The sequence below is a fragment of the Sarcophilus harrisii genome, chromosome 6 (assembly GCF_902635505.1).
Source record: "Sarcophilus harrisii chromosome 6, mSarHar1.11, whole genome shotgun sequence".
Classification (NCBI taxonomy): domain Eukaryota; kingdom Metazoa; phylum Chordata; class Mammalia; order Dasyuromorphia; family Dasyuridae; genus Sarcophilus; species Sarcophilus harrisii.
In genome coordinates, this window is record NC_045431.1 from 182843003 (window position 1) to 182867183 (window position 24181).

Sequence of the window (24181 nt, forward strand, 5' to 3'; positions counted from 1 at the left end):
CACTCTGCTTTGCCCTGAAGGACTTGTATCCTCTAAATTTCCAGTTATTTACTTGAATTTTTCTTCTGATGGTTTCCCCCAACTCCCACCCTTCCCCCAACATTGTCACATACTCTTTCCTCTGTCCTGGCTCTTCATCTCAATATTATGTTTCCCTCAATCTGCTGCCCCCCACTCCCACAGTCTGGCATGATATTTGTATAATGCCTACTCTTCTTTTCATCCAGCTCTCACCTGTGGCTCCAGAAGCTGTAATAGGGACAACGGCTCCATCCCAGTAAACTTTCTAGGCAGACAAACTAAACCAGGTTTAGGGTAACCAACAGACCCCAAAGCTATTGATGAGATAGATAGATGTCTCCCCGAAGTCTGTGAAGCCTCCCCTTTCCCTCTCCCTGATGTGGAAGGGCAGATGAAAACAACTTGTTCCAATAGCTATGAAGGTGGCTGAAACAGCACTTAGAGTTTGGTCATAAAGTGAAAACACCACAATCACAAACTGCATCCAGTTGCCTTGACTTTTGTCCTGCCACTGAACTTCAGTGATTCAGTAAGAAAGAGTGAGGCAAATAACTTTGTGCAACTCTTTCATAAATCCAATTCACCTGCACTTCAAGACATTATCCATGACGTCATTGATCCTCTTTGAAAAAGAAGGATGAGGGCAGCTATATGGCACAGTGGATAGAGCACCAACCCTGAAGTTCGGAAGACCTGAGTTCACATCTGGTCTTAAACATTTAATACTTAATGTTAGTTGTATGATCCTGGGCAAGTCCCAATTGCCTCTCAAAAAAAAACAAAAAAACAAAAAAACAAAAAAACAAAAACAAAAAAGAAGAAGAAGAAGAAAAGAAAAGAAAAAAAAAGAATGATGTACACCAAGCTTTAATCACAAGGTATAAAATGGAGGTAGGGCAATCTAGCAATGGAGATAAGAAGTCATAAGCTATTGCCAATAGATACTCCCCAACTCTGAAGAGCTGCTTATAGGGAGTATAAAAAATAATCTCAGTCTGAATCTTCAGACCCATTTTTACTATAATGGCATAACTGTGTGCATAGAAAGATAAGAATAAAGGAAGGAAGCAAGGAAGGAAGGAAGAGAGAGAAGAAGGGAAAAAAGGGAGAGAGGGAGGGAAAGTGGAAAGGAGGGAGAGAGGAAAGAAGGAAGAAGGAAGAAAAGGAAGGAAGGAGGGAGGGAGGGAAAGAGGAAGGGAAAACAGAGAAGCAGAGACAGAGAGAAAGAAGGTGGAGAGAAAGAGAGAGAGCTCTGTGATACCTTAATACAGTGAAGTTTTGGTAATGTGATGTTTTGGACATAGGAAACACTAGAGGAATGGGTGACAAAGCTTTTCTACCATATAATCAGTAAGAGTTACATCCTTGACAAAATTTTCCCTACTCAGGCAGATCTAAATTAAATATTGTAGAACTCTGTTTATCATAGGCCATAGAGCCCCCAAACTCCCTTTTTTCCATCTTGAATGTATCTCAAATAAACAAAATTACTGAAAATGAATAAAGTAGTAGTGGATACAAATGAATAAAAGAAGCATTTTTTTAGGCATTTAATATGTCCCCATATTGTTTAAGTAAAAGATAGCTTTCTTTGTCAAGAGTTCACATTCCAAGAGAAAAGACTATAAAAGAGATCAGCTACTAGAGAAGTGGAAAGATCCAGTGGTCCTAAGCATGTAGTGGCAAAGTAACTGATGGTAGGGATTAAAGGAGAGATGAGGAAAATGTACAAACACATCTTCTTTAGAGTCATTTTACATTTGAGGAAACTGAGACCCAGTGAGCTGGAATGACTTCTTCAAGTCAGAGGTGGAATTTTAATCTAAATCACTTGATTCTAGAGTCTGCGCTCTTTCTGCATTTGGCAAACTTCAAAATATTATATAAATGCTATATGTTGTTGTTGTTGTTGTTGTTGTTATATACCAATAGATGAGTTTGGGTAACAGTTTAAAAGTGAATCATGGAGACATGATAAGGCAATGATCATGAATATCAGTTAATCTGAACATCTGTTGGAGCTCTCTTTGCCAAACACAGCTGATAAATTCTTGGCTTGCATTAATAACAATTTCATCTTTTAAAACATGGAAGAAATAATAATAAGGGGAACTATCCATCTGGATCTGATGCAGATGTTTAAAGAAGAACTTGTTGCTGAAGGAGAAATGATGGGAATGTTGGGTGAAATTATCTGCTATAACTTAGAATTCCTAATAGGGAGGAGAAGGAAATTTGGACACAGTCTCACATGAACCCTAGATTTAGGGAGAGATATTTAGAGGTCATAGAAAGAATAGGTAGCATTTCACAGCATAAAATTTTATGAAAGGGATGTTCTCAAGGATGAAATTTTTTAGGTGCAAACTAGCAAGAAAAGGGACATAACCTAAAGAGACTGATAAGTATGCCCAGGGGATAAATCTCCCAACTTTGATTTGTTTTTAAGATGTGGAAAATGCAAGCAAGAGCAAGAAACATTGGACGGATGTAAAAATGTTATGGTCCAATGAGCACAATAAAGTTCAGAGGGAATTGAAGCTGGTAATGAATGCTAAGGTCAACAAAAATGACTTTTCAAAAAGAAACTTTGGGGGAAAGAGGCAGTTCAAAGAAAAAAGATAGCCTTTTTCCAATGGGAGACTGTAATGATAAAACAAGACATAAAAAGAAGAAAGGACAATGGAATTCTTCTCTTGTCCCTTTAAGTTCTGCAGATAAGAATTATCTTTGAACTGGAAAGGATAGAATAAAAAGGATATTCACGACCTGAAATCTAAGTGAGGGATAGAGATGGTAAAGACCATCTAGGTGTTTTTGATGAGGTCATGTTATCAAGTCTGGCCGAACTCAAAACAAGAATGGTGAAAGATTTGGAAGACATGATCACTGACCCACTCTTTATAATCTTTGAGAGTTTATGGATAACGAGAGAGGTTCCACAGGAATGGGGAAAGCTGAATGCTGTCTTGTTTCAAAAAAAAAAAGTGGGGGAATCAAACAGATTGCAAACTCTAGATCAGAGGATTTACCTTAAATTACTGGAAAAATCTCAGAATTTATCATTAAAGGGATAGTTTGCAAACATCTAAAACAAAGAAGTGGGAAACATTAAGAATCAGTATGGCTTCATCAAGAATACTTAGACTAGACTCACTTCATTCCCTTTTCAAAGAAGGGAACTATATTAGTTAGATGAGAAAGTTATTGATATTTTACTTGGATTTATCAAAGCATTTTTAAATTTTTATTGATTTCTTTGGACTTTATATTTTTTAAACTCCCAAATACAGTTTCCTTCTCCTGACCTCAGTCATCCATTGTAGCAAAAAAATTTAAAAAGAAAGGAAAAATAAATAATTTGATATAAAATAAAAAGATAAATCCAGACAATATATTAACAGAGCATTGGAATATATGCAATTTTTCATAGCCATACTCTGCTACCTCAGCTCAGAAAGGAGTAGATACATTTCCCCCGCTTTATTCTTAGGATCTAAGTTTATTCATTAGGATTACACAGTGCTCAGTTTTGTTTAATTTTCATTTTTTCCATTTACATTGTTGTATTCATTGATTTAATTGTTTTATGGTTAGAATTATTTCACTCTGCATTACATGTTTCTCTAATTTCTTTATATTCATAATTCCTTACAGTGCTGTAACAGTTTATTATATTCATATACCACAATTCTTTAGCCCTTCCTCAAAGGATAGGCCTTTATTTTATTTTCATACCACTGCTGACACAATCTTTCAGACATTAAATAGAATTGTTCATGTTATTTTTTGTGGACAAGATGGAGAGATGTGGTCAAGATAATATTACTTTTAATTGGGTTTGGAATTTTTTGCATGAATAGAGGCAAATTAGTCAATAATGAGTTAATATCAATTTAAAGAAATTATCTCTGGTGTCGAGGCTCTACACTGTCCAACATTTTCATTCAGGAAGTGGATGGAGGGATAAATAGAACATGGTACACTTATCAAATTTGCAAATAACACAACATTAGAAACCATCATTATTATACTAAGTGACAGAGGTATGCTCCAAAAGATCTTTGACAAATAGGAATATTAAATCGAATCTAATAAGAAAAAGTTCAGGAGAAATAAATTTAGTCTTATGCTTGGATTAAAAAAATCAATTCCATAAGTATAAGATAAAGGGGTATGATTAGATAGTGATGATAAGCAACCATTTATACAAGTCATTGATGAAAATATTGAACAATACAGAACCAAGCATGGAGTCCTTTCTTTACCAGAGATTTTCTTTTAAACTGCTATCAATCCAGTATTGACTTTTCTGGGTCTATTCATATAACAAATTCCAAACTCACCTTGATATGTAACATCATCTAGTCCATGTCTCTATATCTTGTCCCCAAAGATAGTGTAAGAAATTTTGTCAAATGCTTAAATATTGGGGATAGCAAAGATTTGGAATTTTTATTACATGAAAAAGATCTAGGGATTATGGCACATTACTGGCTCATTAGGAACCAAAAGTGAATCATGACAACCATTAAAGCTGATATAATTATACTGAGCTGAGAAACAGAGGACTGTCCAGATAAGAGAAGTGATAATTTTGTTGCATTCTGAAAGGTCAAGCTTTTTCATAAACAGTTCAGTTCCTCATATTATATTTTTTAATGAGTTTTCTGTGGGAAAAATGTATATACATGCACACAATAGATATACATACATATATACATATACAAAAAGACAGAGACAGAGATAGAGAGAAAGAGAGATAGACACAGAAAGACAAAGACAGAGAAAAGAAGCAGAGGCAAGGGAATTGTTCACTATCGTGTTCAGACATTGAACTACGATTACTACTAGGCTATGATTTTTCAATATTTTTACTGCATCCTTTAATGACCTTAGTGAAAGTATAATTAGCATTTTAGTATGGTCTGTAAATATTCATTCTTTCCTTGATCCTATCTAAGGCCTTTTAGAGATAATTAAATGTGCAACTCTATTAGAAAAAACTCTGTATTCTGTTGTGCACCCTAGTTTTCAGATTTTAAAAAGTTCAGAGGTAGGATCCAATGGTCTAATTTTGGGAGGGTTAAGTGACCTGCCCAGGGTCACACAGTTACTACATGTTTGAGTTTGGTCTTGAATTCAGGCGCTACTGACTCTAGGTTTGGTGCTTTAACTACTATACCATCTAGCTGCTGCTCAGTAATATGTTTTGAAGGGAAAGTTAGCATAGAAAGGATGGAAAGCATTTAAGACTGAAATGCTAATGACATAAACAGAAATTAGTCCATTCAGAATGAAGAAAAGCAAAGCTGCCAAAGGAGAGACAAGGGATTCAGATAAACTCCTATTTTAAAAGATATTATTAGGAAATGGAAGCAATTATAATTAATTAGGAATGACTATAAATGTAGTGCTGGAGGAATTGTGTCAGGAATGCTAAAATTCAGGATGATCTGCAGCTAATGAGGAATGCTGAGGGCAATAAGCATGGGGGATTTTGTTTTTTAAAACTATTAAAAGGAAGAACAAATAAGGTTGATTAAGGAGAGATTGATGGGGATGATGATAATTCATTGCAGTGAGAAGGGTGAAAAGGTTAATCCTTCTTTTACTTCTGTTTTTCTCCTCTAATAAGACTATTGTTTTTGTTCCAGGTATAAAATTAAAATAGTCAGGAGCAAACCCTGAGGGGTGAGACATCATCAGATTGTTTTTCAGTGGTCTACCATCAATCAATCAATCAAGTCTTTCAGTTAGTGAATGTTTGCACCTGCCAGTTATTGAAATAGTGCTTGGAATAGGAAGAAGGAAAAGACAGTTCCTATCCTCTAAAGAGGGGCACAGCATGCAAAGAATTATTTATAAACCAGCTACATATAAGACAAATAGGAAATAATCAACAGAGACAAGACATTCGAAGTGAAAGGGATTGGGGAAAAGTTTCCTGTAAAAAGGTGGAATTTAAACTGGGACCTGAATGAAGTCAAGGAAGTCAGAAAGCAAAGGTGAGGAAAGAGAGCCTTCCAGACATAAGGGACAATGAAAGTGCCTGGAATTGGGAAGTGCAATATTTATTAAAGTGAGAAGAATGTGAAATGATAGGGCCTATGCTTCAAAAGAATCCATTCATTTAAAAAAATGGAAAAAGATCCACATATATAAAAACGTTTATAGCAGTTCTCTTTATGGTGGCACAGAATTGGAAAATGAAGAGATACCCATAATTGGGGAATGGCTGAACTGGTTGTTGAACATGAATATAATAAAATACTGTTGTGCTATAAGAAGTGATAAGCAGGCAGATTTCAGAAAAATCTGGAAAGACTTATATGAACTGATGCTGAATGAAGCGAACAAACCAAGAGAACATTGTATACAGACACAGCAACATGGTATGATGATCAATTATGATAGAATTAGTTTTCTTTAGTAATGCAAAGTGAAAAGACAATCCAAAGTATCCATGATAGAAAACACTATCTATCTTCAGAGAAAGAACTATGAAGTCTAAATGCAGATAGAAGCATACTATTTTCACTTTTGTTTTCTTTCTTGTGTTTTTTCCTTATTGTTTGGATTTTTTTTCACATCATGATTAATGTGGGAAAATGTTTATACATGTATAAGTTATATCAGATTGCTTGGTGTCTTGGGGAGGGGGGGAGAGAAAAATGTGGAACTCAGAATCTTATAAAAGTGAATGCTAAAAACTTTATTTGCTTGTAATTGGAAAAAATAGAATTCTGTAAAATAGGATGGGGGAGAAAAATCCCTTTGGCAGCTGGTGGAGGATGGTAGAAGGTGGGGAGAAAATTGTGACAGACAAACCACCAATAGGCTATTATTGAGATGAGGACCTGTAGGCTATATGGATGAGGAGGGTGCAGGTTATATAAAAAAAACACTAAAAATGGTGAATATTGAGTTGATACACTTTTCCACAAACAGCAAATAGAAATTAGAGAAATTATACAGATTAGAATGTATTAGAAAATATATGAGTGAATGAGTTCTTTTATTTTTTTTTAAAGAGCAAGATGAGATATAAACTCAATCAAGAAAGAGGACTCAATCTCACCTGAGAGGAAATCCATAGTCTTTAAATGAGACAAAGTGGAAATCAGGGGAAGAGCCAGTTTCCCCTACTTACCTCTTACTTTCAAAACCTCCCTGTGCTATTTCTATTTACTCCTTTCTTCCTCTCCCTCCAGCTTTATTTTTATCTCCCCTCACCAAAAGAATACTCTCTTCTCCAAAGCTTTTACACCAATCCTACCTTTTCATACTCACACAACCTTATGTCAACATTCTCTTTACCAATCTAGAGGCATGTCTAAGTGACAGTATGCAAAATGCACCAGGATTAGCTGGAAACCAAAATGATATGAAGATGACACTTTCACCATCTGCCATCTTTTGTTACCAAAATACATCTTAGTACCTTTCAGGTACAACAATTTTGACTTAAAACAGATATATTTTACTGTCAGCATTATCCTTAGGTAAAAATTATATCTCTTACGTAAATTTCTGTAGGAATCTTAGGTTTTTGTACACTTTTGTACACTTCTCCATCTCTTTCTTTTCCATCTCATTCTCCTTTATCTTCTTCAAAATTCACTGAGCATCTCATATAGTCAGGCCCTACACTGAGTATACTCAAGGACCTTAGGGTCTAGTTGAGGGAAGCAGGCAGAGTGGGGACAAACTATACTTGAGCTCTGGACAAAGGCTGAAATTTGTGTCCTTTCTGTCCCCTGTGTCTTATAGTCCTCTGAAGGGCTTTGAAAAACTTTCACCTCAATACATGAGACTTTGCTTGTGCCAATATCTATCCCTAAAGGCCATGAAGAAGAGAATGTTCTGGCATGAAAATATGTGTAAGGGGGCCAGGGACTTTTTGCTGGGATAAAAGAAACACGGGGGCAAAGGCTACAATTCCTCTCCCTCTTCCTCCATGGTTGCTACATGCCTTCTTGAGCCTTATCAAAACATTAGGACAATTGGCATATACCCTGGTTCTAGGTGCCAAGGGCATGAAAGAGTCAAGAGGGGGTTAAAAATTAAGATATATGTGTGTATATTCCACACCCAGAAAGACATCCCAGAATGGGCATATAACCTAAACTCTGGGGAGGGGGAGAGGTCATTTAAAGTTATTACTTTTTTTGACCCAGTAAGGAGTGAAGGATGAAAACCTTTCTATGAGGAAGGTGCTTAAAAATAGGTTGGGTATAGTGTAAGTCTGGTTAACAAGTAACCTGAAAATATATTGATTAGCGCTAAGGCTTGTTGGTTGAGGATTATTTATGATGATATATTATTTATCAAAAATAGTCATCATATTCCTCCCTGGCCCAAGGAAGGAGAAACTGCCACAGAAGCAAATGACAGTTTAAGCAAGATAGCAACAGAAAATGGAAGCAGAGGGCTATGGGTGAAGGACAGAGCTTCAGTGAATGAATAACTGCCAAAGTAAGTTAGAGTCATAGTAGCAAAAGAGCAGATGAGTATGTCAAGGGAACTGTAAGAAACAAAATGGCAAAGTGATGCTACAAATGTATTTTAGATATTATGTAATACTCCCAAGCAGAAATTTCTCAAGAGATTGTTCCTTTCCTCATTGGCTTGGTGTTTCAGGAGAGATTACAGTATTTTTATGTTTTGAAAGAGGAGGATGAAATGATTTTAGTGACTGATTTTCTCTGCTATCCACTCTTAATGAAATGCATTGTTCTTTAGATTTATAAGAGTATTGCAATTTTGAACTATTTACACCTTTTTTTTTTCTCCCACTGGGAATAAGTTCCTCTAATCCATCTCATCAGAAAACTTGCTTTGAACATTCCTGGAGGAAAGATGACAAGCCACAGAACCAAACATCCCAGTTTTGTTCCAGACAACAAAATGGTCCTGTGACTCGTAGCTTGAGAGACAGAAGGAAAGCTCCAAATTCAGTTTAGCTCCGCCTTTTGGGACATCTATTCAAAATTAAGGAATCACGACTATCAGATTGTTTTTCAGTTTGACTTTGATCCCAACAGGAAAACCCCTGACCATTTTAGACCAGGGCTCAAACCTTGAACATTTTTATATTTCTATATCCTTAAACTAAATAGTGTTCTTTCTTCCTGTAGCCTCTGTTTATTAAGAACATTGATGATGCAGTTAAAGTAGGTCAGATTTTATCTTTAGTGAGACAGCTTTTAAAAGCAGTATTTAACAGCTCTTAAAAACATTATTTAAACAATTTTAAAGTACAGGAAAAGATCTGCATTATATAACCATCCTTTTGGACAGAAAGAAAAGAAAGATGGCACAAAGCTAATTTTCCGATTGAATGAATTCTCAGCCAGGGGTCAATTCATCAGTAACTGGACAATTCCCATACCGGCCATAGCTGTTCCTTCTGTCTTCTGGAAAAGGTGTTGGTTGCCTGGGCTCTCCTTTCTCAGTATAACATATTGCTCCATCAGAAAGACCCATGACACAATACAAAGAGTTTAAGGGGTCTCAAACTATGGCCCGTGGGTCAGATGCAGCAGTTGAGGACGTTTATCCCCCTCACCCAGGGCTGTGAAGTTTCTTTATTTAAAGGCCCACAAAACAAAGTTTTTGTTTTTACTATATTCTGGCCCTCCAGCAGTCTGAGGGACAGTGAACTGGCCCCCTACTTAAAAAGTTTGAGGACCCCTTGATCCTTTAAGCTTTATCTTGTAGAGCAGAGATTCTTAAACTGTTCCCATCTGCAACCCCTTTTCCCCTGAGAACTTTTTATGTGATCCTAGGTACATGGGTATATACAAATTATACAAATGAAATATTACCGGTTAAGAAATCACAATTTTAAGACCTCCACGTTCAGTTACGTGACCCCAACATGGAATCATGACCCAAAGTTTAAGAAACTAAATTGAAGAGCAATATTGTCAAATTCAAATAGAAACAGGGCCACTAAATGCTAAATAAGAATCTCTGATGGCCACACATTGACTTAAGAAAACCACATATTAACATTACGTATGCTTTGTTGTTTTTTAATTTATTTTTATTAAATATTTCCCAATTACATTTTTATCTGATATAAGTATACTGCAGAATACAATGGGTCTCTGTGGAAGACAATAGGAAGCCACCAAAGACTGAATAGGGAAGTAAGGTAGGTATAACAATTTTGCAGAAAGCAATTCTGACATTTGTGGGTAGAATGGATTATAGGATTATTGGGGGCAAGGAAACAATTTAGAAAGCTGCTACTTATTTAGTACAGGCCTTATGAAGAGAATGGGCAGCTAACTAACACAAGTGATAGAGCATTGGGCTTGGAATCAGAAAGACTTCTTTTTGTGAGCTCAAATCCAGCCTCACTTGCTAGCTGTGGGACCCTGGACAAGTCACTTAACCCTATTTGCGTCAGTTTCCTTTTTTTGTAAAATGAACTAGAGAAGAAAATGACAAACCAATCTAGTATTATTGTCAAGAAAGCCCCCAAATTGGGTCATGTGTGTGACCAAGTAGTTCTATTCTCTCTGTTAGGTTCCTCATCTACATCTGTCAATCAAAAAAAAAAATTAAGTTCCTACTATGTGCTAAGTTCTGTGTGCTGAACATTGGGGAATCAAAGAAAAGCAAAAAACAATTGCTGCCCTCAAGGAGATCCTGGTCTGATGAGCAAAACAACATGCAAACAAGCTACATACAGGCTACACTGGGGATAGTCAACAGAGGAAAGGTAGTACTAGCATTAAAGGAGAACAGAAAAGGCTTCCTGTATGATCTGGGACTTCAAGAAATCCAGGGAAGCCAGGAGACAGAGATAAGGAGGGAGAGAATTAATTCCAGGCACGAGGGACAACCAGTGAAAATGACCAGGCCTGGGAGATGGAGTGTGAAGAGCAACAAAGAAGCTCATTTTAATAGTTGAACAGAAAATGGATTGGATTAGGGAGAGACACAATGGGATTATTGTGAGGAAACACTTAAAGATCAATCCCAGAGAAGAAACTCCCTGTACCAATGGAAATTAGCATTTGCCTTGAAGCTTACAAGATCAATGTTCATAACTGGTATTATGAACCACTGACACTTTTTTACATATGTATATTTTTAATACAAGAAAATTTGGCTTTCCATGGCAAGTTGGCATATATCTGGTGTTGTCAAGTTGTATTATGCTTTGTTGGGAGAATATGGGTAGAGCTAAATTTATAATAGTGAAGAAAAGCAGGCTTAATCAAGAATGCATTTTGTCCATTGAATATTGTTCATTGTAGATACCTCAGCAAAATTACAGTGTTTTTTTTTTTTTTTTTTTCTGATGCCTTTCCCCAGTGTGCAGGATCTTCTTTCTCCCTTCACTTTTTAGACTTCCTTGTTTCCTTTAAAAGCAGCTCACTTTCAGAAGGGAAACTTTCCCACTTCATGCTCCCTCTCCACTTCCACTCTATAAGTGTACTAGCAGTTACTCAATATGTAATTTCTGTCCACACATGAAGTTGTATGTTGTCACCCTATTCAAATATAAGCACCTGGAGAGCAGGAACTGATTACTTTTTTTGCATTCTCTTTGCTAGATATAATATTTGATATATAATAAGCACTTAATACATGATTATTAATGAAATGATTGATAGTATCCCAAGATTATAAAGTCAGAATTAACTTTAGAGACCATAGAGTACAACTCTTCTGTTTTACAGATGAGGAAACTGAGGTTTCTGGATATTAAGTGGTTTGCCCAGAATTACACAGGTCTGAAGCAGAATTTGAATCCCACTTAATCCCAGAACTTCCATTTTAAAGCCTTCCCCCCAAGTCAGCCATTTTTATTCTATTTCTTTCTGAAGCCATTTCCTGACCCTTCAGAAGTATTTTCCCTCACTCTGCCTCCCAGTTTTGTATGTTACCTTACCCATTAGAAATTAAGTTCCTTGAGAAAATATTTTTTTTTGCTTCTGTTTCTATCCCTGAAGCATGTATAATATGTAATACAAAGTAAGTACTTCATAAATGCTTCTTATCTTGACTTGATGGCTTCTGTCTCTGGGTTCAGTGTTCTAGCTACTATATTACTTCAAAGTGCTATAAAATAAGCTATTCTTATCATCATTACTATTGCAATTCCTCTGTTCCTTTCAATGACTTGATTGATTGGTGTACACTGGTGTCCATGAGATCACAGCAGCTGTGGAGATCAACAGATGTCCACACTGAGTTCGAGTTTGCAAAGAGACCCCAGCCAGAGGCCTGGGGAATAAAATATCATTTGTCAAGTGGATTTTCAACTTAAAATAATGTGAGTCCAGTCTGGTCAAATCTGCAGAATCAAAGTATGAGAATTGTGCATTCATTTTACCACAAAAAATAAACACTTGAACTTTCCAACAAGCAGCTGAATAAATGTTTGTATCAAGAGCACAAAAATCTTTCCTACATTTAGATCTCTGAAGTCATGTTCTTCCGGCTCCAACTAAGTGGATTTTTTCCCCCTATATCTGAATTCACAGAGTTGGATTTATTTATTTATTTATTTTTGTTGGTGAGGTCAACTTTTTCTTGATTTCCTTCCTTCCCCCCCCTTCTCCCTTCCTCCTGTGAACCTTCACTGATCTCTGGGTCTGTCCTGTACTTTGTCCCTTCTCCCTCTATAATCTCTCCCCATGGTAAACTCATCTACTTTTATAAATTCAATCATCACCTCTAGGTATATCTACCTAGATATAACCTTAAGAGCCTCTGTTTCTAGAGCCAATCTCTCCATTCCACATCATTCACTGCCTGATGGGCATCTCCATTTCATGTTAATGTTTTAAATGACCAAAATGGAACCCAACTTCTTTCCTGACACAATTCCTACCCCTTAATTTCCCAGTTTCTGATGAATGTAATCTTTGATCCACAGTCTTAAAAAAAGTTTTCTCTCTCCATGACTGTCATCTCCAGCAATATTCAATAGATCCCGTAGTTTCTTTTCCCATAGTACTTTTCATATCTACAGTTTCTCCTCTACTCATGCAATAGGCTAAACCACTTAACATAGTGCTTGGCATATAGTAGGCATTTAATAATGTTTATTGACTGATTATTTGATTCACTAATTTCCTAAAAATATTTCACCAGCACCATAACAGGTCTCTTCCCTTGCCTATCTAACTGTTATAGTGTATAAGGTAATCTTCCCAAGGCCTTAGTTTGCATTAACTTCCCAGCTGTTTCTGAACTATGTTTAGATTCGCCAGCTTTCTAGTTTTGTAGATTTTTAGCTAACCTTATTTTTTTTTAAAGGTGAGAAATCCCAAAGCCTAAGAACTGTTTGGTGTTTATTAAACAAACGACTACTGTCTTGTTGGCTGGGTCTACAGAAATAATAACTAACATTTATAAAGCAACTATCATATGTCAGGTATTGTATGAAGCACTTTATATATAATAACTCATTTGCTCTCACAGCACCTTATGAAGAAAGTAGTATTATTATCAATCCTATTTTACAAATGAGAAAATGGATGAAAATGGAGCTTATGTGACTAGCCCAGCATCATAGAAATCCAAAGCCATAGTTGAACTTAAGACTTCCAGACTCTAGGTCATAGATGTGTGAGGCCGTATTTGAAAGCAAGAGTTCCTCACTCCAGAGCTATAGTTCTATACTCAAAATCACCTAGTTGCCTTGGAAAATGTACTAGATGGTCATCGTAAATTAGTGTGAAGTCTTTCACCAAAGGGACCTAGACCTACTTTATTGTATCTTGATTTCTCATAAAGTCATTAGCTTCCATTTGGCCAGTTTTGCTTTTTAAGGCATTCTTCTCCTTATTAATTTTTTGTATTTCCTTTTGCACCATTTTCAATTCTCTTCCTAGTTTTTCCTCTATCTCTCTTATTTTATTTTCAAAATCCATTTTGAGATCTTCCATAGCCTGAGCCTAATTCTTATTTTTCTTGAAGGCTTTAGATATAGGAGCTTTAACTTTGTTGTTATCTTCTTTTGAGTGTGTGTTTTGATCTTTCTTATCACTATGGTAACTTCCTATAATCAGAATCTTTTTCTGTTGTCTGCTTATTTTCCAGTCTATTACTTGACTTTTAACTCTTTGTTAAAGTAGAGCTCCATTTCCAGGGTGAAGAGTGCACTGTACCAAGTTTTAGGGGTTTTGTATAGCTGTTTAAAGAAATTCTTCAGGGACCTGACCACAAGCAGTACTCTTTTCTGTTCTGGAATTGTTAGCAGTGTCCCCACCCCACTGTATCTGTAAGATCTAGGGTGCTAAAGCAACAGGGACCTTCCTCCATTTTAGTAAAGAGACCTCCTGTGAGTTGAGGCCTCAAGAAGCTGCAATTGCCACCACTGTCCACACCAATCCTGGTAGGCTGGTTTCCCAAAGCTCTCTCATCCTACTGAGAAACCAGACCTTCCAAGTTGTCTTTGGTATCTCTGAGCGGAGAGGTTTGGAAGCCACCAGTACTGCTGCCTATTCAGAGGTCCCTAAACAACTCCCTGCTTTGCTGACACTGGAGCTGGGGCTGCCCTCCTTGGTGTAGCCTGCACTGGAATTGCATGCTGGACTCCCACCTCAGTGCCACAGATCTTTCCTGCTAATCTTCTATGTTGCTTCAGCTGGAAAATTGTTCTACTCTATGTTTTGTGTATTCTGATGCTCAAAATTTTGTTTAGAATTATTATTTAAAGGAATTTGTAGTGGTTTGGAAGAGAGCATAACAAGTTCCTGCCTTTACTCCACCATCTTGCCTTTACCTCAGGAATCTAGCTCTGAATCAGGAAGAGTTGTCAAATGGGAGAAAAGATGCAAATCCATCCTCCTTCTTGGGAAGTGGCAACCTCAGAACTGAGGTTTTGAAAGTGCAGAATGAGAAAGGCTTCTGCTAGTTGTAAACTAGAGTTTCTGCTTTTTCTGAATGAGCATTGTAGCATCCAGCTGAAAAATCATGGTAGAGTTCAGCACAGTATAAGCCTCAAGCTAGATATGGTGAAGACCATTGCTATTTGTCCAATATCAATTCCAAGGAGTCCAGTAGTTCAGCCTACCCAGCCAGGACTCTGTGCTTAGGAACAAGCTCAACCTAGCAGCAGAACAACTCCCCGATCTACAATATTGACTTCCTTTTCCCTTTTCCATCTCTTTCCTTCCTTCCCAGAAGGCCATGGATGCCACTAAGTTTCCTATCTGTGTATTACCTTGGCCACATATATTTTCTCACAGCAGAAAAGAAAGCTAACCATGAATTCTAGGAAGAACTAGCTCTAGCTCTCAAAAGTTAAACAGCAAAGAAGAACAGAGATGATTTGCTTATGGGGAAGAAAACGGGCACTTTTTGTGGAAAGAAAGGACATTAGGGTCCTGCAGTATCAATTGTGTAAGTTGCTGTGGTCATGTGTATTTTCTACATATATACCTTGGGACCATTTTATTCTGTGCTCATATGACCCACAGATGTATATTTGTGTATATATAATATATATTTATATATATATGTGTTCTAGATTTGGAGGGGGCATATTTTCTAACAGCTGTTCCTATTTTACCATCATCTCATGAAAAAGCATTGCTTTTTTGCTAATTACATTTGAATTAATTAAAGGTAATCTCACTGAGAAGTCTCATGAATTATAGTTTATGAGTACATATCTACAGGATACCTTAGAATTTATGAGAGTAAATCTCTCTCTCTCTCTCTCTCTCTCTGTCTCTCTCTCTCTCTCTCTCTCTCACACACACACACACACACACACACACACACAATCAGTCCTAATTTGGAGGAGTAACAGAGTTCTCTTTGTCTCTCTCTCTCTCTCTCTCTACATACACATATGTAGATGTACAGGAAGTCATGACTTTATATAAGTCTGTACTGTAAGGGTTCAGGATCCAAGGGATTTGGGGAGAGAAAAGAATGGGGACTGGAATCTAGAAGGTTTCTCTCTAGTGCTCTGTCAGTTTATTTAACTTAAGGAATAGCAGAGGTTAGGAAGTGATATTGAAAGTTCCCTTTCTCCATGCAAGTGGGCACATTGTTTGCAACTTGTAGTGGTATAGAATAGCTTTGATCACTGAGAGACTGAATGACTTCCCCAACATGTGTTAGAATCGGGATTGAAGCTAGCTCTCTATGGTATTGATGTTCCTGTGATACCATGGCTGACTGGGATAGCCTTATATGAGCTAAGTACAATATTACATGGAGAAGTCAATGGAATCTGAGAAAAATTTATTTGATGGATTTCTCTATATCCATAGATATGGAATCCTGCCAATCATAAGTCATGGAACTCCTTACTGGCTTCTTTCTTCTCTTTACTACCACCTGAAAAATCATTGACATATTCAGGTAGTGAATAATTATTTCCTGTACTGCTCTCTCCCCCATCCCTACCCATAAGCTAGCTACCAAGGGTCCTCAAACTTTTTAAATAGGGGGCCAGTTCACTGTCCCTCAGACTGTTGGAGGGCCGGACTATAGCAAAAACAAAAACTTTGTTTTGTGCGTCTTTAAATAAAGAAACTTCATAGCCCTGGGTGAAGTGAATAATAGTCCTCAGCTGCCTCATCTGGCCGCGGCCATAGTTCGAGGACCCCTGATACCCTGTGCCTTGCTTATGCTGACTAAATAGCGTAGTTATAAGATATATTTCTGTGGATGATAGCAGTGTCTTTTCAAATGGGATTCAATATGGAGACAAGAATCCCCCTTTTGATGCCTCCTTGTGATATGTCTATGTTGTTACTGTTTGTTCTTTATTCTCAAAGGGGATTTGATATCAAGAATATGATACAATGATTTTCAAGTGAGTTGAATTTGAGGGAGGAAGGATTGGGCAAAGTCATCAGTCTTACTCTCTCCTCTGAATCCATTTAGTTCCAGTGGCAAGATAGAGGTCCACAGAATACAAGCTTTTTCAAGTCCTACCAAACTGGAAATGCTAAAAAAAAAAAAAAAAAAAAAAGCTAGTGTTGGATTCGATTTGTTGTTCATGGACTAGCCTACCTTAGCATAGAGAGATTCATCACCAAAAACTGGCCACCAAGTGAAGTAACTTTTCAGCCAGAACAAGTAATGATAGCCACTCAATAAATCATGCCAGGGTTGGGATCTGTGTTTGGCAGGAAGCAGGGGAAAGTCTATACTAGAAAAATTACAAATTTTTGAAGTATTTAAAGAAAATAATAACTTTCAACTATAATTTACATTCAATTAGTATTAAAGCAGAAATAATCAGCATTTTCCCCCTTAGAAGTAAATGTTCTCTAGTACTTAAATAAAATGGGACTCTAAGGTAATAAATTTGAAAAAAAACATTATTTTAGATCAGCTTAGGAGCCAAGAAATGTGAAGAAAAGTGTGTTATTTTATGACTCATAAATGTTAACTGTGCTTTATTGGATGAAAGTTTTCAACTGAAAAGCATCACTGAACTCTAATTAATGACTGGTTTGTGCCTTCTGGCTCATAGGTTAATGGAATTGGGAGTGGGGAGACTGTACACAATAGATTTCAAAATCTCTGCTTTTAAAAAAAAATAAAGAAAAGTCTACTCCCTCTTTCATATGGCAACTTTTCAAATCCTTGAAGAAAAGCTATCATGTCCTCTATGAATCTTAGATTAAATGTCTTATTTTTTCAACTGGCTTTTCTAAAATATGAACTTATATAACCATCTTATTGCCCTTCCTTAGATCCTCTCCAATTTACCAATAACATTATTAAACTGTAGTGCCCAGAACTAAATCCAATATTCAAGAAGTAGTTTGACCAAAATCTAGAAGGATTATCACCACCTGGAGATGGTGGCCTTCTTACTGTAGTCCAGCACTGCTATATAATTACTGTAAAACACTGATGACCCATGTTGAGTTTGCAGTTCACTAATATGCCTAGATATTTTTTAAAAGCCTTCTGTATAACTATGTTCCCTCATTTTGTACTAATGATGTTTATTTTTTGAACCCACATATAAGGCTTTACATTTATTCCTATTAGGTATCATTTAATTCAATACATTTAATTCTCTAGTTTGTCAAAAATCATCTTGGATCTCCGACTTTCTCATCTATATTACTTATGTCTCCCAGATTCATGTTATCTGCAATTTGTTGAGCATTTCCAAGTCTCTGATAAAAGTGATTAAAAACTATAGAGCCACACATAGACCCCAGGGATACTCAGCCAGAGATTTCTTGCCTCAGTAACATTGAATATTTACAACTATACTTTAAATGAATCTATCAAATTATACTACCATCTAATTCATTTGTCTCTAGTTTCTCAATAAGAATGATAGGCAATCAGAAGTTTTTGCATAACTTAGGTAATCTAAATTAAGCAAAGAAATAATTTTAAGTGGGAATATGAAGGAAACCTTCATTGAAGAGGCAACATCTAAGTTGGGTCTGGAGGGAAGAAAAGAATTCAAAAGGAAGAGGTGTGAAAAGGATCTATTCAAGATGTGGGAGGGAATGGCATGTGAAAGGAAAAGAAGATTTTGAGGGAATATAAGTAAACGTGTTTTACTGGAATGGAAACCATATGAAAGGGAAATTTTTAAATGTAGATGTAGTAAGCTACATGACAAAATCTATTATTGTTAATAGATTCATAAAAGGTACCAGAAGACACACAGCAGATGAAAACATTAAGGGTTTTTTAAGTCATTAGTATCCTATCTCTCAAGCTTGTCTTCCTCTGTGTTTAGTTTGATGATTAATTAGTACTACTCTCTACTTTCCAGAGAGAGTCAAATGACTATCTTCTTGGTTTTCTGCTATGTAAAAACCAGGCCTAGTTAGATTTGTAGCACTGTGACTGACAAGATTTGTGTCTTCAAGATCCATCTCTGCATCTCTGGATGGCAAGAATTACCATGTGGTGGCTCATAAATAGCTGTGATTCCAAAATTACTCTAAAAGATGCCGCCAGCCACAAGTCACTCTGTGTGGAGAAGTGCTTGTGTCAAAGTACATCCAATCCTTCTCTCCCATCATGAACTTTTATGTCATACCTAAAAACCTCAGCTATCAGGGATGACTTAATTAAGATTATGTATACACCTACTCAGTCTCATTCCTTCTTCATCCATTCATTGAACAGAGTCATAAATAGCTGTGATTCCAAAATTACTCTAAAGGATGCTGTCAGCCACAAGCCACTCCATGTGGAGAGGTGCTTGTGTAAAAGTACATCCATCCCTTCTCTTCCAATACTTACTTTTATGTCATAGATAATGACCCTCAGCTATCAGGGATGGTTTAATTAGGATAGTGCATCTATATGTTCGGTTTCATTCATTTTTCATTCCTTTACTGAACAAGAGTCATAAAGGTCATGCTTGATTCAGACCCTGGGGTTGATGTCCTCAAAAGAAGTCTGATTTCATTGCTATGGTTCTCCTATTCACTGAAGATGATAAGCATAAACTTTTCTCAATTTCACTAGGCTAGTTCCTCCATGATGGACAATTAATCCCTCAAGAAGTCTGGGCTCAATTCAATTGAATTCATCATGTATTTATTAAGCACCTACCATGTCAGGAACTGCCTAGGAGTTGATCATAATGTTTGAAGCCTTTCCACCTTGACAGTATCTGATAGTTTATGCTCTGGCATAAGAATCAATTCTTTAGGCATTAGAATCAATTTTGAGCAGTAGCTAGAGGGGATATCAGTATAAGGTATAGTCCCTATTCTCATGGAATTTATAGTCTTAGAAGGAAGATAACACATGAACATAGACACATGAAAAGTAGAATATATTCAAGACTATGAAGAAAGCACAATGTATTGAAGGGAATCATAGGAGGGGAAGAGACAAGTCCTATCAAGGGGAATTGAAAGAATCTTCATGGAACAGGCAACATTTAATCTAGATCTGGAAGAAGGAAAATTGGGGAAGAGAAGATGTAAAATAAGGGCATTTTGAGTTGATGGAGTAGTGCAGTCTAAGGCAAATTATGCACAGAATACTTGGAGAAATTGGCAAATACTCTGTCTTGATAATAGATTTGTGAAGCTGATTCAACAAACATTTATTAAGTACTTACTATTAGGGATGGAGGGAGAGTGAGTGAACTTGACTCTCATCAGAATTGGCTCAAAGAGGGAATAACAAACACTCAATTGAGTATAGAAATCTATATTACCCAATAGGAAAATAGAAGGGGAAGGAGGTAATAGAAGAGGGAAAGATAAAAAGGAGGACAGATTGGAGAGGGGGTTAGACAGAAGCAAAATACTTTTGAAAAAGGACAAGGTGAAAGGAGAGAGGCAATAGAATAAACTATGGTATACAGGATGGAGGGAAACAAAGTTAGAAATATAAACTATGAAGCTTTTTTGATAAAGGCTTTGTTTCTCAAATATATAGAGAATTGAGTCAAATTTATTAAAAAAAAAAAACTAGAGCTATCCTTTTTGTAATGTAAAGGAACTGGAAACTTAGTAGATGCCCATTAATTGGAGAATGGTTGAATAAGTTATGATACATAAATGTTATGGAATATTATATAAGAAACAATCAGCAATGAATCAACAGTAGAATCAATGTTCTATAAGAAACAATCAGCAAGATGATTTTAGAATGGCCTGGAGAGACTTATAAGAACTTATGCTAAGTGAAGTAAATAGAACCAAGAGAACATTGTACACAGAAACAACAAGATTATGTGACAATCAACTCTGATGGACTTTGCTCTTTTCAACAATGAGTTGATTCAAACTAGTTTCAATAGACTTGTGATAGAAAAAGGCATCTGTATCCAGAAAGGGGGCTGTGGAGATTGAATATGGATCACAACATAGTATTTTCACTTTTTTGTTGTTATTTGCTTGCTTTTTTTCCCCTCATTTTTTTCCTTTTGATCTGATTTTTCTTGTGCAGCAGATAAATGTGGAAATATGTATAGAAGAATTGCACGTGTCTGACATATGTTGGATTGCTTGCTGTCTGGGGGAGGGAGTGGAGGAAAGGGAGAAAGAAATTTGCAACACAGGATTTTGCAGAAGTGAATGTTGAAAACTGTCTTTGCATATATTTTGAAAATCAAAAGCTATTATTAAAAAACACTAGAGCCATTCCCCAGTTGATAAATGATCAAAAGATATGAAATTTTCAGAAGAAGTAAATTAAAGCTATATTAAAAATATTCTAGCTTATTGGAGAAATTGATTAGAGGAATGCAAATTAAAACATTCTGCAGTATTCACTCATACCTATTAGTTTAGCTAATAGGACAGAAAAGGAAATGACAAGTGTTGGAGGGGATATGGGGGAAATGAGCCATTAATGCCCTGTTGGTAGTGTTGTGAATGGATTCAACCATTCTGTAGAGCAATGTGGAACTATGCCCAAAGGGCTATCAAAAAGAGTATGCATACCCTTTGATTTAGCAATACCACTCTAGTTCTATATCCTAAAAGAGATAAGTAAATAAAAAGGAAAAGGACCTATATGTACTAAAATGAACTCAGGCCTTCGTGACTCCAGGCTCTGTGTTATATTCACTGGATACCTCACTCCCTCATTCCAGGATGGTCTTCATGCCAGAAACAGTCCATCACCAAGCCTAGTTATGAAGCCTTTTTACCTTGGAAGAACCAGTCAGATTATGTTCTCCTACAGAGCCTTAAAGAAGTAAGGATCATCTCCATGACACAAAGACATTAGAGAGAGATTGGATGGAAAGAATAGTCAGAATTATTAAAAACATAATAGAAAGAACTGATTCATAAGTTTATGTATTCTCCATTCCATTAAGATTCAGTAGAAGATGAACACACTTGTTGGGGATATTATAAAAAGGATTTCTGTTCGAGAATAGGTCAGACTAGATGACCTCTGAATATCTATTCATTCAGTTCTGGTTTTCCTCGACTCTGATTTTCTGGATTTGGTTAACCTATACAAGCAGATCTGGACACGATCAGCTTTCATGGTGCTTTCTAGCAAATTTAGATATACTTGGCCTGATCAAGTTGAGACTCATTTTTATTTTTGCCCACAACATATGAGACTATCAATTTAGAAAGATCACTTTCACACATTCTATAAAACTATGAGGTAAAATTTGGAGAAAGAATGGAACATGTTCCAATAATCACATTAACAAATTTGAGTTGGTGTTGTGCCTTTCGATTTTAAGTATTTGGCAAGTAGTGAATTAGAGCCTCTTTGTATCTAACTCTCAGGTTCAGCCAGGAGGTTCCAGTTGATGGATTATTCTCATCGACTCCCATGTCTGTTGCTTAGGCACTTTATAAATATTTGGCTCTTTCTTTTTATTTTACATACTCAGCCTATAGAACTTGGTACAAACTCTGCTTCTGACTCTGACTAGTGTTGATACATCTGGTTAATCCATCTGTTCAAGAACTGCCTAAACTGGTTCAAAGCAAGGGTTATGCACTCAGGGAGGTCTTAGAAGTAGCATACACAAATGGAACACATAGCAAAGTGGACACACAGCACCTGTCACCCTCTAAAATATTAAGTCATTTAGTAAATGTTTTTTCAAATCCTTGTTTTTGGTTGCTATAGCATGGGTGTACTGATGCTATTTGATGATAAATCTATCAATCAGCTGGTATCAATCAGTGAATGATGTAAGAAAGAAGTACAATAATCACAGAATCTGGAACTGGAAGAACCTTTAGTTCCAGAAACTGCTTGGTACAGTAGAAAGAGCCCTGGGCTAGCAATTAGAAGGCTTGAGTTTTAGCTCTGCCATTAATTCCATGTTTAGTTTTGAGTACACCAATTGTTCCCTCAAAGATCTCAGCTTCCTTTTGCATAAAATTATATTTTAAGTAGAAAGCCTTTAAGGTTTCTTCTCACTTTGACAGACTTCTGTGTTAGAAGAACAAGCTCATTTATAGTGACCTTTTAAATAAAACTATCTAAAAGAGTAGTATTATCCTTTTTTCTGTCTGAGCTTATAATTGCATTGGAAAAGTAAGGAATCTCTTACCAATGAATTATTACCTTAGACCAGGAAAACCTTTAGATTTCTCAAATCTATTAAGACGCTTTAACATCTATCTCTGCATTCTTTATCTATTACTCCCTTAACTCACACAACACTACATGCAGATCATGGTTCCATCTGTCACAAAGTTACAGATCAATTACTAGTCTACTCTGGGCCTCAGTTTCCCCATCCATCAAATAAAGTTTCTATAGAGAAATGAGTTCTTAGGCTTTTTTTAGCTTTATGATTTCCACATCTGAAGAACACAATCACTGCAAAAGAGACTGGAAAGCTATGTGAGCTGCCATTCCCACACAACTAAGGGTCAATGAGTGTGTCGATCAATCAGTCAAGCACCATCTATTTATTAAGACCCTACCATATGCCAAACACTGGATACAAAAACACATATGAAACAATTCTTTTTCTCAAGGATCCTCCATTCTATTGAGGGAGACTATGTAATACATATGTGGGCAGCTAGGTGTCTCAATGGATAGAGTGTTGGGGTCAGAAAAGATCTGAGTTCAAATCCAGTTTCAGACACTCACTAGCTGTATGACCCTGGGAAATCACATAAACTCTGTTTGCCTTAATTCATTGAAGAAGAAAATGGAAAACCACTGCAGTATCTTTGCCAAGAAAACCCCATGGACAGCATTGGTGTGCTAAGATCCAAGAGGTCACAAAGTTTCAGACAGGACTGTATAACAACAATAATCAATGGTATGTATGTATGTATGTACGTATATGCAGAATAAATGCAAAATAAATATAAAATAATTTCAGAGGATATTAAAAGGCAGGAGTATTAGGAAAGGTTCTTATGCCCAAAAAGTTATCAAACTGTGCACATCCTTTGATCCAGCAGTGTTTCTACTGGGCTTATACCCCAAAGAGATACTAAAGAAGGGAAAGGGACCTGTATGTGCCAAAATGTTTGTGGCAGCCCTCTTTATAGTGGCCAGAAGCTGGAAAATGAATGGATGCCCATCAATTGGAGAATGGTTGAGTAAATTGTGGTATATGAATGTTATGGAATATTATTGTTCTGTACGAAATGACCAGTAGGACAAATACAGAGAGGCTTATAGAGACTTACATGAACTGATGCTGAGTGAAATGAGCAGAACCAGGAGGTCATTATATACCTCAACAACAATACTGTATGAGGATGTATTC